A 15,960-nucleotide genomic window follows, 5' to 3' on the forward strand; every position below is an offset into this window, starting at 1 on the left:
GTCAGTTTTACGATTCCTAAGACCTGCAGGGGTCAGTGTTACGATTCCTAAGACCTGCAGGGGTCAGTTTTATGATTCCTAAGACCTGCAGGGGTCAGTGTTATGATTCCTAAGACCTGCAGGGGTCAGTGTTATGATTCCTAAGACCTGCAGGGGTCAGTGTTACGATTCCTAAGACCTGCAGGGGTCAGTGTTATGGTTCCTAAGACCAGCAGGGGTCAGTGTTATGATTCCTAAGACCCTGCAGGGGTCAGTGTTACGATTCCTAAGACCTGCAGGGGTCAGTGTTACGATTCCTAAGACCTGCAGGGGTCAGTTTTATGATTCCTAAGACCTGCAGGGGTCAGTGTTATGATTCCTAAGACCTGCAGGGGTCAGTGTTATGATTCCTAAGACCTGCAGGGGTCAGTGTTATGGTTCCTAAGAAGAGCAGGGGTCAGTGTTATGATTCCTAAGACCCTGCAGGGGTCAGTGTTACGATTCCTAAGACCTGCAGGGGTCAGTGTTACGATTCCTAAGACCTGCAGGGGTCAGTTTTATGATTCCTAAGACCTGCAGGGGTCAGTGTTATGATTCCTAAGACCTGCAGGCGTCAGTGTTATGATTCCTAAGACCTGCAGGAGTCAGTGTTATGATTCCTAAGACCTGCAGGGGTCAGTGTAACGATTCCTAAGACCTGCAGGGGTCAGTGTTATGGTTCCCAAGGTGTTCAGGGGTCAGTGTTATGGTTCCTAAGAAGTGCAGGGGTCAGTGTTATGGATCCTAAGAAGTGCAGGGGTCAGTGTTATGGTTCCTAAGACAATCCATGTACAAGGAAAGCATGATCCCGGTACAAGGAAGGTACAATCCCAGTACAAAGAAAGGACAATCCCAGTACAAAGAAAGGACAATTCCAGTACAAAGAAAGGACAATTCCAGTACAAGTAAAGGACAATACCTGTACACAAACAATTCCATTACAAGGGTGGCTGTGTTGCGCCCCCCTGCAGGTTATTGTGTGGTGGGGATTAGCCTGGTGGACATCTGTGACGCAGGAAACACTAAATCTGATATATACTCTAGGTCGCACCTGATCAATATCTCACCGGCTGCTCATATAGGTTGATTCATCATGATTGAGGTCTCCGGTGTCAGTTGTGAGGACAAGTATCGTAAGATGCCTTGAAGGATTTGGAGAGAGTTGCAAACCTGCTTGTAAATGTTTAGGAGAAATGTGAGTATCATTGCAGTGTGTGCAAAAGTCTTTTGAGACTACTCGCCCAACATGACTCTTAGCATCATTTTTAGTTGATTTTAGTGTTCTATATCGACTATTGTTAGCTGAGCTTACAAGACCCAACAGACTTTTACAAGACTCAGTGTTCAGAATAAGGGCTAAAGTCGCAGACTGCTGTAATTATTACAAGGCCTTGGCCAGCCAGGGACTAAGAAGTACTTGGATGTAGGGAATGCTTCTTTTAGAACGATTTCAAATTATTGCTCACAAGTGTTGAAAATGTGAGTGTAACTTTCTGATGATGGCACATGTGCTTTTTAGTGATTCTAAATGCTTTTTGTGCAACATGTTTTGGTCAGTATTGGTCGTATGACATCCCTTTGCTTTATTGTTGAGGACTATATCATTTGACGTCTTCCATTAATCTGGTAGTCACTGATCCATGTGGTTACGTCATTTGGACAACGGGCTGACTTCAAGGAAGTTTCTTAGTAGGATGATAGCGAGTAATATTTAGAATAACAAGTGAGGTTATATCTGGACAGATAATCCCAAATTCATCGTAGCTCATTGTTTAATCTCTAGAAGCCTACAATCATAGGTTCAAATCCCAGATTTCCCCCGGTTATGCTACAAGGTTTGTCAGCACTAACCATTGCTAACATGTGCTTGTGATTTTGATCAAAGAGGTAAACACCTAAGATCTGCATTTCTGTGAACTTTCCTCCCACATCAAGCTGACATGCTGTGATATAACGGAAACACTGTTCACAGCTGTTTTATGCCCAGTTCCAGAACTGAAACTTGTTTTTCCTTTTAGTAGAGGTCATTCCTGATCTTAGTACAAGTGTTTGCTAGGGACTTTGTGGTTGAGATTTGGCAAGTGAAACCCAGGAAGATTCGTAGTAGAATAGGTCTTCAGCAACCCATGCTTGCTGTAAGAGGCAACTGTGCTTGTTTGAGACGATTAATGGGATCGGTGGTCAGGTTTGCTGACTTTGTTGATGCATGTCATCGTATGCCAATTGCGTAGACAGATGCTCAAGATGTCAATCACTGGATTGTCTGGTCCAGACATGATTATTTATAGACTGCTGTCCTATAGCTGGAATATGTTCACCAGGTCTGTGGTCTGCATTCACCAGGTCTATGTTCACCAGGTCTGTGATCTGTGTTCACCAGGTCTGTGATCTGCGTTCACCAGGTCTGTGATCTGCGTTCACCAGGTCTGTGATCTGTGTTCACCAGGTCTGTGATCTGCATTCACCAGATCTGTGGTCTGCATTCACCAGGTCTATGTTCACCAGGTCTGTGATCTGCGTTCACCAGGTCTGTGATCTGCGTTCACCAGGTCTGTGATCTGCGTTTACCAGGTCTGTGATCTGTGTTCACCAGGTCTGTGGTCTGCGTTCACCAGGTCTGTGGTCTGTGTTCACCAGGTCTGTGGTCTATGTTCATCAGGTCTGTGGTCTGTGTTCACCAGATCTGTGATCTGCGTTCACCAGGTCTGTGTTCTCCTAACATAGACCTCTTGTCTCCATTCACCAGATCTTTAGTTTCCCAACACTGATTTTGTCCTAAATTTGGAGTGATCAAATACTATACTGCTACAACTGGAACAGTGCTAGAGTGTTGTGAATGTAGATGTGAGGCAGAGCTTCCCAAGGTGATTGTTGATATTTTATAATTCAGGGAGTGCTCCCTGTTCGGTACATGTTGATGTTCCCCTGACAATACAGAGTTGTAACAGTCAAACATTGCATCGCCTCTCATAGTCAGCCTGACATTCACCAGCACTCATGTGCAGGTCGCTGCTGCAAGGTTGGTATTATCTGTAGAAACTCTAATAAACTATATTCAGTGCTTGTTGAGAGTAATTCAGGGCAGTTTCGAGACCCGTTGAATGTGCTGAGCGTCTATCACTGTGTCAGCCGGAGACGTAGGCTTACAAGTATACCACAACAAGCCAGCATCACAATATTAGTGGTAAGTGTGTAGAGAGCAAGACACCCATAGCTTCTAAAGGAACAAGGCATGCAAATTTCTCCGCCCACTTAAACCCTCACTAATGTGGGTTCAAGACCAGCAGTTTTATGGCAGGTAGTACTACGAGTGTGGTTGAGAGGACTCTCACAACAGTAACCATGTGTCTGGTAATCATGTTTTGGGTGTGGATCCGTCAAAAGGAGGAAGTGGGTGATAAACGAAATCATGGCAAATTTATTTCCGCCGCCACTCTTGCATGACATTGAAAGTGTTAAATTGTTACGGTCTACTTGATAATTCTCTCTCAAGCTGGTTTTAAGCGGTGTATTTGACAATAGTGCATTCTGGCATGCACCTGTACTGAACGATGCTCAATAGAAGAAGGTCGCCTCACAATCCATGTATAGACAATCATAGTGGTTGTAAACATATTGATAGTCTCACCTTACTTGGGACATGTTGACATGATGTTCCTAGTTGTGACCCCAGCTGTTTGTGGGAAGTAACCAGTACCCTCTCCTGCTGAACCAACCCCCTTGAAGAGCAGGAACTTGAAGGTAATCCCTGGGCTGTTGCAGTTTTTATGGTTTACTCTTTGTAACCATGGTAACCTAGTGGATGTAAGAAATGACAAATTAAAGCTGTGTCTGTACACATTATGATTGTAGCTATCAGTGAAAATTGTAATAGAAACTTAACAGCAGAAAACAGTGGTAAGACAGGTGCAAGGTATTTACATTTTGTGCCACTTCAATATACTACCTGCACCATGTTAACAGTGGTTTATCTGGACCTGCCCCTGATATTCAGCCCCAAAGGTGCAGCAAATGTCAGTAAAAATTCCCATACTTTAATTATGAACTTCCCCCTTGATCATTGATGTCAATGAAGCTTTAACTTACATATGAGAGACTGGAACTTGTACTTCCCTGATGTCATTACCACTAAAGAGGAAGGGACTTTCATGCTTAGCTGTCTTTTTGTTGAATTTTGTGCAATGTTAAAATACTTTTGAATTTTACAATTTTATAACTTTTTAAAATCCCAATTTTGAACAAAATGATAATTATGTTTCCCAATGTGGCTACTGAGTTTGGAATCCTAGATAAAGTCCTGGTTAGGTTAGCCCACGGGTATGTTAGTACCTGTGTCAGTAGTCCCTCAAGGCATATTTCAACAGGAGGGGCAATAATGGAATGAAGTTGAATTTTGAAGCCTCATCTATATATATATATACACACACAGACACGCGCACACGCACACACACACACATTGTCAGTGTATTATGAAGGTCAAGGAGTCTATGTCATTGCCCCAATGTTAAGAGATGATTTTTAGAGCATTTAAGAGCAAACCTCAAGAATCCAAGAGTCTACACCCCCCCGAGTTTTTGACAAGTTTTCAGCCAGTCAATAATAATCAGACTCAGGATTCATTTAAATAAACATAATTGTGTTGTTTACAGTGATAACAAATAAGTACACTTCCTACAATTAGCCTGATGTTCTACCTTCCCTTAGGATCAGACCCTGACTTGGGGTGGAGGGCTAGTTTCAACTCACATCCTTGTTCTGTGATCAATACTCATGCATTTCAGTATCTGCCTCTTACGTTTGTCCCTAACCCCAGACAGACATTTCACAAGATAAAGCAAAATTTGGCGAGTCATGATTGTGTTTGTGATTTTGTGATTTGCGACGAATTACAACCTCTATGGTAAGTTGTACCTTGCACAATACCACCACAAACACCCATCCTCTTGATAAGCCCTCTTGATACAGCCCTTATCAGTATGACCACACTGTGACTGAACACCAGGGACAATCCTCGTGTAAATCATGGTTCAATATGTAAACACATACCAGAAGTTAACACGACTAATTTTCCACTTAAGGACCTAATTTATTATCTTTCTTTATACGTCAAGTCATGACATCAGAAAAATGTTGTCAACTGCACCGTATGCACTTTGGCTTCAACTGTTTACGTCATTTGTTGTTGAGGACCATATATATCATGTTGGATGTTAATAGACTTTGGACAATTCGATCAATCGGATTATTCCAGTTATTTGGTTCATATTTATGAAAAGAAATGTAGTCCTCTGTTGAGATATCGTGTAGCCCATTCCCCATTACACAAGTGTTAAGGTGGAAACATCTCGTGTGATGTTTATGGTTGTTTATTGGGCATTAAATAAGCAGTGGCCTGACATTGTCTGCCGTGTGTTCATATCTCCTCCATATGACGCATGTAGGTCTCAACAGCTCTCCATCTTGATGGCCACTTAAATATGTTGGTTGTAGATACCTGTACTTGTATTTGTACTGAGTTGTACTGCCATGAGTCTGTAATAATGGCAGCATCCAGAAACTGAGATGAATTTACGGTAAATAAAACTGTTATCATAGTTACAAGACAGGGAACAACATGCCTTCTTCAAGTGATATGATGTTGGTGTCACTTTTTGGTGGTCTCCAGCAGCTTTAAAGAATGACCTTGACCTTTTATGGTAACATTTCGATTAGGCTTCCAAGTGTTCATGGACTCAAATGCAAGCCCAAGAGAGTTTCCGGTCGAGAAATTTGCCATTTTTAAGGGTTTTACCATGTGGTTCCATTATGAAGGAGAAGTGGACTAAAATGTTAGTTTCTATCACTGCCGGGTTCGAAAACAAGGAAATTTCACTAGTCCTTCCTGAATGTTACTAGTCTCGGACTAGCAGACATGTTAATTTTGAACTTTGAATTTGCTTAATGTTGAAGTGTTTGTTAGGGGTAATCATGGCCTGAGAATGGGTTCCTATGTACAAATACGGGGTAGGAAAACAACGTAAGCCGTGGTAAGTTTCCCCCAGAGTAGATGCAGTACTCCTCCATGTTCACTTGTTTGTTTAGGTGAGGTGTGGTTGTGACACTGGGGACGTCACATAGTCTAGACAAGCCAACACAACACCAGCTATAAACTAACTGATATTGCTGTTGTTTGCATGCTTGCTTCATGTGTAACACCTATGGCCATGCACATGGAAATGAAACATGTCTGATATATTCAACAATGAATTATCCAAGACAACAGGGGCGGTTAGGTAGCCTAGCGGTTAAAGCGTTCGCTTGTCACGCCGAAGACCCGGGTTCAATTCCCAACGTGGGTATAATGTGTGAAGCCCATTTCTGGTGTCCCCCGACATGATATTGATGGAACATTGCTAAAAGCGGTGTAAAGCCATCCTCACTCACTCCAAGACAACATTAAGCATGTTTAGTGAAGGAGGTCCATTTTGTTCAGCAAATGCATTCGTTGCTGATTGAATGATGAGAAGTAAAAGTTGTAAACAAATGCCCATGACATGTATGCTGCAACTTAAAGTACCAAATGAAATATGAATGATCAAACTGAGAAATAGGTCAATGTATACAGAACGTGCAAATTATACTAACAGATGAGATTGACAAATACAATTAAATAATTATCTGGTAACCATGGTATCTGAAGTCAAGTTTGGAAAACATGTTGGTATCGACAGAGTACGATGTGATACGGTGAATATTGATAAGAGTGGCTTGAACCCCAGCTCCTCACTCACACAGGTCAATGATCACTCCTTGATCACAGCGGAGAGGAGGACATTGATCTCTTCCTGAGAGCTTCAAACCACTGCACAAATAGAACTTGGTTTCATTTTCAGGCCAGCTGGTAGTTGAATTAATGAATAAGATAATGATCCAGTAGTTGTACATGTTGTAGGATGTCCTTGTTCTGTCTGACACGCTGTGTGGAGGTAGCAGACTTTTAACATTTCCTCAACACAGGTTTTCAGTGTGAAAATTTGATGTGTTTTTTTTATAAAGTTGAGTTTTGCAGTTTCTCTCCGGATGTGTGGATGTCCTAATGTCCTGATGGAGGAGAGGTTATCATTATGATGAACCACTAGTTGTTTGTTGCCTTCCTTGCTCAATGGCTGTGCTCCCCCTCCCCAGGAAGTAAGTTGGCCCAGTTCTCATGGTTGTCAACAAGTTTTGCAAGTCATAACTTGATTTGAGCTAAAATAAACAGTGGGCTTTGATCCACATCGATTACCGATACATGATTGATGATTTCGAAGGTGTTACCTAGAAGTCTGACAGATGACAAAGTAGACCCAATTTGTGGATAACAACTTCTATAATACTGTAAAGGCGACGTTTCGTTATAGATCCTTGCTTGACAGCGGTATAATGATCTATACCGAAACGTCACCTTTACTGTTTTAAGAAGTTGTTATCCATAAATTGGGTCTACTTTGTCATGTTTACCATAGGACAAGCATACTTCAGTACAAGTTGGTAGTTAACATGCTGGTGCTAATGTTTTTTGGTGAAACAAAATGTCAGGAGTCTGGGTCTAGTTTGATGCTATTGGCTCTTTCCAGACAGCTTTCAAAATATAACACGCAAGAAAAGACAGTAGTTATTGTTCAGGTGAATCTCAGTTTGGCTGTGGTAATTGCGCTTATTGAAGCAGGGTGCTTAATATGGCAAATATGGTAACGTACTCACTCACTTCACACATATATAACCTAGCACAGCTTGTGTTGTTATTATCTATGTAGCATGTGTATCGTCATGTTTGTCAAGAAATAAAATTGATCCTTGATAAAGATATCCTTCTGACCGTCAACATTCCCATGAGTACTAAGCGACTGATTGAATTTCAATTTTACTCACATTTATGGTATTCAACTATGTGTAGAATACAGTAACCATGGTAACGATGCATGTTCAGATGGACAGGGTGGGAATGAGGCAGTGCACTTCATCCCCCTGCTTGTTATCAAATAGTATCCCAATGTTATGACTGATTAAATGACAGGTTGAGCATCTACAGCAGGCATGCCCAGTGCTACTTGTACAGTAGTTGTAGCAGTAGTAGTATCTATCAAACACACCATTTGTCATGGAAATTTTATTAATAGGATCCATGGATTTAGAAAAATTGAACTATTTGAAACTATTGTCAAGTCTTCATTGTGCTTATGGTGATGCTTGCAATTACTTTAATTAAATTTGTAATCAAGCTGTTTGTGGTTGGAAGACATGAGAAGACAATGGTGTGTGGCTGATGGCGGTAGTTCAGTGTGTGTATGCTCAGAAAGGCTTTCATCGGAAATGTATCACATTGTTATGTGCACAAAAGGAGCAGCAGTAAGTTGTTTTAGGTGTGCATATGGATGAGAAGTCATTGTTGTCTCCCAGGATTGTTAACCACTGTCATTTGTACTTGATCACCCCCTTGATGGAACTGCTGATGTGAGAGAATGAGTGAAGTGAGTATGTGAGTGTGTGTATCCTGGTGTATCCGGGAACACATCGCTAATGTACAACAGGTAAATATAATATGAGACACGACAGGTATGCACGTCAGTTTGACTTGTTCCTAACAGCGAGTCACATCCGTCAGCTGTATTGCGACATTGCGAGGACCCTAGTTTCAAGCAGGCAAGGTCTTAACATAGATTTACCAAAGGGTAGGCCACTTGTGTTGCAATGGTTATTTGTTGAGAACTTACCAGGGTCCACAATGGGGCCACAAACTGATTATTTCATTGACTATGTAGAACATATTTGTTTATAAGGGATTATTAATCATGTTCATGTTGTGTTTCGCTTATTATTGATTGTATTTAATTTTATTCTCACTTTATTTATTTGAAAATGTTTAAACGATAAAAACAGAAATAGAACATAGAAAATGGTTATGAATTTACAATACCATAACCTTGTTATAGGTTTAATATTTTACATATTTGCTGATACATAAAAAATTTGCTAACATTAAGCCCAGCGGGAATTTGGTTGTCTGAAGCAGAGACATATACCGATATATGGTCTCTGTCTCAAGCTTCAGGTTAACTTGTAAGAGGTCGTGTCTACTGTAGACTTCTTGCCAATAATTACCGGCCATCAATCTGTGTCATTTTATGGTCACTTGGCTGGCTACACAGATAACTTGGATAAGGGGAAAACCTGCTGTGTGTGTCTGTGTGTCTGTGTGTCATTGTGTCTGTATGTCAGTGTGTCAGTGTAATTATATGTGTGGGTCTTTTGACCACCATGTCAACAATACTGGAAAAAAAAGAATTTGTATTTTTGTGATTTTCCCAGTGATTGAGAAAAAGCCACCTGTATGGAATACAGCTCTTCAGACGACCATGTCATTGACACCATATCAACAGATGTTTAAGGTTAATGTATTAGTGTAAGTTAGAGGGGAGTGAGGAGGGTGTGCCGCTATCAAACACTCAAAGTATCTGAAGCAGTCATGTTCTTAAATATTGCTTCTTGGCAAGACTATATATTTTGGGTTACTTTACAAGAACACTCAAAACAAAACTTGAAATGAGAATATAAAGAGCTTTTAATGACTTTTGTGCATTTATCTTTTCAATTAAGAAAAATATAAATATGATGAAGATTGTGTTTATCTTGCAATAATTTTTTTAATGTGAAGTTTACATGATATACAGCTTTTCCATTGGACTACAAGGCGGTCAAATGACCGCAAAATTGACATTCATAAGTGTAAGAACGACACTGTTTGACTAAATACTGATGGACTACTTCCACATTCCTGAGGAAACCCTTGGTTTCATTGAGATACATCAGAGAGTTTGACTGCATCATCGTTCACTAATATTCTCTCTATGACCCTTCCTAGTGAACACAACAAAGAAATGCACATCCAAAATATCGTAGTATCGACTCGATCCATGTCTAGGCTGACAGTGACAGTCTACAGCAATATATGAATTTACCTTAGTATCTATTTGACACAGGTTTCAATGATCGGCCAAGTGATCAATGATGACTAACACATGTAACCATGGTAACTGCCACAGTTTCATTAACAACATCAGTAATCTCTCACATCATGTTTATTGTGTCGGCCATTTTGACTTCTTGTTATAAAAAAAAGTTTGTGACATTTTGTGTGAGTTCATTAGAGTATGAACCTTCATAGAGTGAGGGCAAATATTGTATGAATGTTGCCGCAAGTTCCAGATGTTCATAGAGTTTGGCCTTCACTCTTACAAAAGTGCATACTCCAATGAACTCACAGAAAGTGGAAGTCAATTTTTAATTGTACATTTAGAGAGGCGATCATCAAACATACCAGAAAATAGAAAAAACATATTATGTCAAGTAACAATAAATGCTTTAAATGAAAATTATTGTATCCAAAAAACGTAAGTATATCAAAATATGTTCCTGTTTGCTCAGCTAGTAATCTGCTGAGATCTGGCATCAGCTGACAATTGTGGTGGGCAACATTGTTGACCCTGATCCACAAGACGAGTGTTAGTTATTTTAGAACACAAACCCTTTGGTAGTGCAAATCATAGTGCTCTACATCTCCAAACTTATCATTTTGGTCACTTTAATCCTATCAGAAATCAAGAAAAAAACAAACATGTGTAAAGTTTCAAAATGCACGCAAATTTTGATCACTTGACAAGTGCAGGATTGAGTGTGAACCTAAACACATCAACAAGGCAATATGTGGTACATACAACCATCAAGATCTGCCAATGAATATTCATAGATCAGTTCTGAAGGAATGAATGTACTCTATATTTCTATCCAAACAACTTTGCAGTAGGGGTGTTTACTTGACTGAATGTTGGAAGCAATTTTGTTTTCCAATTCTTTGAATACAAATTCCTGCCCAAATATTCATTTGATTTTCATTTCCGTTTCTCTCCAAATTCAGATTTTGACTTGATACGTGCAAACTTAAGCATTTTGTTGCAGTTGGTCATATGTTCAATATTACCCTATTTTCTTGAGTATAGTGCACACTTTCTTTTCCAAAAAAACACAGCTGTGTAGAAGGGGGTGCGCATTTTACACGAATTAATGAGTTTTGATGTTTTTTCCCCCATGGAAAGACATTACCGTGAGCACGTGAGTTTTTTTAACATGACCTGTGCCTGTTGCACTTGAGGGAAACCGTCGCCATTTTCAATAAGCCACAGTTTCGGTAGTAGCAGTAATTTTTAATCTTCGATACTTTGATGAAAAATGCATCAAATTTAGGTACTGTTGTTTCATTGTAAAGCATGTAATTCTGTCATTTGGAATATGTCGTTCATAAGTTCTGACTTCTAATACTATGGCAATTGACATGTCTCTACTGAATATGGTCATGCAATTTTCCAGTATCCTGCGCGACTGTTTTTGCGACACACAGTCTAAGGGTGAAAGAGTCTGTAAAATGTTCATTGAAGAGGTCAGAGTTCAGAAATATAAATAGCTTTTAAAAAGCATTTCATTCATCTCAGTCCTGCTGGGACATGTGTTGCGTGTCTGGCCTGAAGGCTGATAAACACAAAGTTATTCCCCGAAGAGTCAGATCCAACCCCACATAATTTGTAATTCTGAAATATTTGTTTTTACATGTTCGAGTGCTGAGGTAACAACTCAACACCTACCTAGTTATCAGTTGGTAGAAAAGTGGAGGTGCATCAGCCACACGTGTAGGCATGTTAGCCAAAAATGTTGGTGTAGGAAACAAAAATGCAGGTGTATCATGGCAAAACTTTAGGTGTGTCAGCCAAAAGTGGAGGTGTCTCAGGTGAAAGTGGAGGTGTCTCAGGTGAAAGTGGAGGTTTATCAGGTGAAAGTGGAGGTGTATCAGGTGAAAGTGTAAGTGTCTCAGGTGAAAGTGGAGGTGTATCAGGTGAAAGTGGAGGTGTATCAGGTGAAAGTGTAAGTGTCTCAGGTGAAAGTGGAGGTGTATCAGGTGAAAGTGGAGGTGTATCAGGTGAAAGTGTAGGTGTCTCAGGGGAAAGTGGAGGTGTATCAGGCGAAAGTGGAGGTGTACCATGGCAATGAGCTGGAAGTGGGGTATAGTAAACTATAAAAGGCCAAAGTTTGCTTGGTGAAACCGTGCCATCACTGAAATCTTGAATTCTTTTCTTCAGTTTGTTTAATGAGCCATATCGCCACAAGTTTCTGTATGACTGATGGTGGATGTAGGGCAACACTTATCCCCTTCATGGGATATATTACAGATATACATGGTTGATAACATCGACTTGGCTGCCTGCCTGATAGTAACCTCTTCCCCAAGCATTAGTTGCTAAGGACCAATTCTGACCCAGATCTGAAGGGCAGTTTGTCTTGTCTCCCACATCAAGTTGACATGCCATGATATTCTGAAACACTGAAAGCAGCATTTCATGGACAGAATTGGTCACCATTACGTGCTCAGATCGTCTCAAGAAATCACTGAAATGAGAAATTGTTGGTCAACACGGTTATAAAATATTTGGAATAGAAATTGTCCTGTGGAGGTCGGCTCATAGTCATAATTTCAAGCATTCTGGTCGTTGTATGTATTGAATTTGTTTTTGAATTTTCATGGTATGTGTGATGCGTCTCATTTGACCGTACCTGTGAAGATGCAGGGTAGAAAAGGTCTTCAGCAACCCATGCTTGCCGTAAAATGCCACTATGATTGTCGTAACGGGATCGGGTGGTCAGACTCGCTGACTTCGTTGATGCATGTAATCGTATCCCAATTGTGTGGGTAGATGCTCATGTTGTCAATCACTGGATTCTCTGGTCCCGATTATTTACAGAGCAGTGTCATGTAGCTTGAATATTGCTGAGTGCAGCGTTAAACAACAAACAAACAAACATTTGACAATTTTAAGGCTGTGTTTTGCTACCGTTTTGGAGCGGTCGGGTTGCATAGTGGTTAAAGCATTTGCTCGTCATGCCGGAGACCTGGGTTCAGTTCCCAACATGGTGTCCCCCGCCAGGATATTGCTGGAATATTGCTAAAAGCAGCGTAAAACCATACTCACTCACTCACATCTATGGCTGACTTGGTCCTGCTGTGTCATGCTTGTGGAAGGACAGTCGGTGCAGCATGGCCAGTGATTAATGGTGTCCCTTATCTCTGCTGGTTGTATCAGTAACCTGTCCTGCCAAACAGCATGTGTTGGTTCAATTTGAACTTTACCCCAGCAGATAGGTAAATGACTTCAGACACAAGTTGTTATGGCTACAGATTAGTGGTGACACAGATGCCTCCTAGTTCTCAGTGGGTGGCCAAGATGGGTATTGGTGGTGACACTGATGCCTCCAATTTTTCAGTGGGTGGCCGAGATGGGTATTTTTTGGTGACACTGATGCCTCCTAGTTCTCAGTGGGTGGCCGAGATGGGTGTTGGAGACACTGATGCCTCCCAGTTCTTAGTGGGTGGCTGAGATGGGTATTGGTGGAGACACTGATGCCTCTCAGTGGGTGGCCGAGATGGGTATTGGTGGAGACACTGATGCCTCCTAGTTCTCAGTGGGTGGCTGGGATGGGTATTTGTGGTGACACTGATGCCTCTTAGTGAGTGGCCGAGATGGGTATTGGTGGTGACACTGATGCCTCCTAGTTCTGAGTGGGTGGCTGAGATGGGTATTGGTGGTGACACTGATGCCTCCTAGTTCTCAGTGGGTGGCCAAGATGGGTTTTGGTGGAGACACTGATGCCTCCTAGTTCTCAGTGGGTTGCCAAGATGGGTTTTGGTGGAGACACTGATGCCTCCTAGTTCTCAGTGAGTGGCTGAGATGGGTGTTCATGGTGACACTGATGCCTCCTAGTTCTCGGTGGGTGGCCGAGATGGGTATTGGTGGAGACACTGATGCCTCCTAGTTCTCAGTGGGTGGCCGAGATGGGTATTGGTGGTGACACTGATGCCTCCTAGTTCTCAGTGGGTGTCCGAGATGGGTATTGGTGGAGACACTGATGCCTCCTAGTTCTCAGTGGGTGGCCAAGATGGATGTTGGTGGAGACACTGATGCCTCCTAGTCTCAGTTGGCACCAGTCTGTCTGATTATGAGTCAGTCTAGGCTGATGTAGTTGTCATTGAATAAATTACTTCTGACTTCAGACAACATACACCCGTCTAGCATGGCCTACTACTCCTGTTAATCCGGAACCCTTAACCCAAAACTTTTCTGGTGTCCCCCATCGTGATATTGTTAAAATAATGTTAAAAGCACCGTAAAACCTTTTTAACCCCAAGCTATACATTTCTAGTGACATGCTAATAATGTTTGTTTGTTGTATAATGCAGCATTCAGCAATATTCCAGCTATTTGACAGCAGTCTTTAAATAATCAAGTCTTCAGGGGTCGTTAATAACCTATTTTTCAGAATACTTTTTGTTATAGAATGTATTTTACAGAGTGTATGTATTTTAAATTCTGAAATACATAAACTTTCATAACATTATATTTCTTTAAGATTTTATTTGCACATTTGAAATGTTCCTTTCCTTACCTGTGTGGCTGATGCAACATTTCCCTTGCATATGAAGTCTGACTTTGATTTGACCCTATTCACCCTGGTGGAAAGCCAGTATTCCAAAATAGATTGATTATGCAAGATCACGGTGTGTTACAATGTGTTACCTGCCCAGGTATAATGTATTACCTGTGTATGAGGCTAGAATACATCAGTGAGAGTGGGCACTGTTACAAGAATACCTATTGACTGTGAGGACAATGCAGTGGCTGTGGAGGACAATCTGTGTGGGGACGAAGGAGTCCCTGGTGTCACCTGTAGAAAATATCTTCTCAAGTCTTCATTCACTTTAGTTTTTTTGTGACATGTTGGAAGAAATAATGTCCTTTGCAGGATGTCAGCTGCATGTTTTGCGGTTTTGCTTGCACGTGTCCGTCGACATGCATGGCTGGAGAGACTGTGTTGCAGGTTCTATTGAGTGACTTCATATTCACATAGCGCTGGATGTACGAACACCTCCACAGGTGGATGCTTCAAGCCGACTCACTGTGGGTATGTTTCTGCAGCTCTAATAGGGATATGTAGAAGCACATGCTAAGTTGGTATGTTTCAGGAACCAATGGTAATCTTTCAGCAGATGCAGTTGATAGTAGCTTCTGCAATGTGTATGTGTCTTTTGTACTCTTTACAAGTTTATGCTTCAAAAAGGCTAGCCTTTGATATGTTTCACCTCATGGGGATTCTGGGTTAGAGTAGGTCGCTCCCAGCTACCTGTGCTCATCGATGGTATGATGATATGTTTTTGAAGGGATGCTGTGGGTATGCGTCAAGTAGACTCACCAATGGTATGTTGGTATGTTCTTGAAGGGATATGTGGGTATGCCACAAGTAGGCTCATCAATGGTATGTTGGTATGTTCTTGAAGGGATGCTGTGGGTATGCTACAGGTAAACTCATCGATGGTATGTTCATGAAGTGATATGTGGGTATGTTCAAGTAGACTCACTGATGGTATGTTGGTATGTTCTTGAAGGGATATATGGGTATGCTTCAAGTAGGCTCATCAATGGTATGTTGGGATGTTCTTGAAGGGATGCTGTGGGTATGCTACAGGTAAACTCATTGATGGTATGTTCATGAAGTGATATGTGGATATACTTCAGGTAGACTCACCAATGGTATGTTCTTGAAGGGATGCTGTTGGTATGCTTCAGGTAGACTCACCGATGGTATGTTGGTATGTTTCTTGAAGGGATGCTGTTGGTATGCTTCAAGTAGACTCACCGATGGTATGTTGGTATGTTTCTTGAAGGGATGCTGATGGTATGCTTCAGGTAGACTCACCGATGGTATGTTGGTATGTTTCTTGAAGGGATGCTGTTGGTATGCTTCAAGTAGACTCACTGATGGTATGTTGGTATGTTCTTGAAGGGATGCTGTGGGTATGCTACAGGTAAACTCATCGATGGTATG

At 41.3% G+C, this 15,960-nt stretch overlaps 1 protein-coding gene across 9 annotated transcripts in view; it reads left to right on the forward strand.

The window, feature by feature from the left end:
* LOC139464057 (anion exchange protein 3-like) overlaps positions 1-15,960 on the forward strand; it is a 124,833-nt gene that overhangs the window by 30,950 nt on the left and 77,923 nt on the right. The window contains exon 1 of one of the 9 annotated variants that reach the window (XM_071245589.1): positions 3,631-3,759. The exons of 6 other annotated variants lie outside the window; for them this stretch is intronic. The gene's annotated coding sequence lies outside the window, so the exon portion shown is untranslated. Of the gene's footprint in view, positions 1-3,630; positions 3,760-8,621; positions 8,709-15,017; positions 15,040-15,960 lie in introns of those variants that run through there. 2 more of the 9 variants (XM_071245588.1, XM_071245591.1) reach the window with 2 other exon arrangements.

This window comes from Haliotis cracherodii, unplaced genomic scaffold, assembly GCF_022045235.1.
Source record: "Haliotis cracherodii isolate W230 unplaced genomic scaffold, xgHalCrac1.p SCAF_16, whole genome shotgun sequence".
NCBI lineage: Eukaryota > Metazoa > Mollusca > Gastropoda > Lepetellida > Haliotidae > Haliotis > Haliotis cracherodii.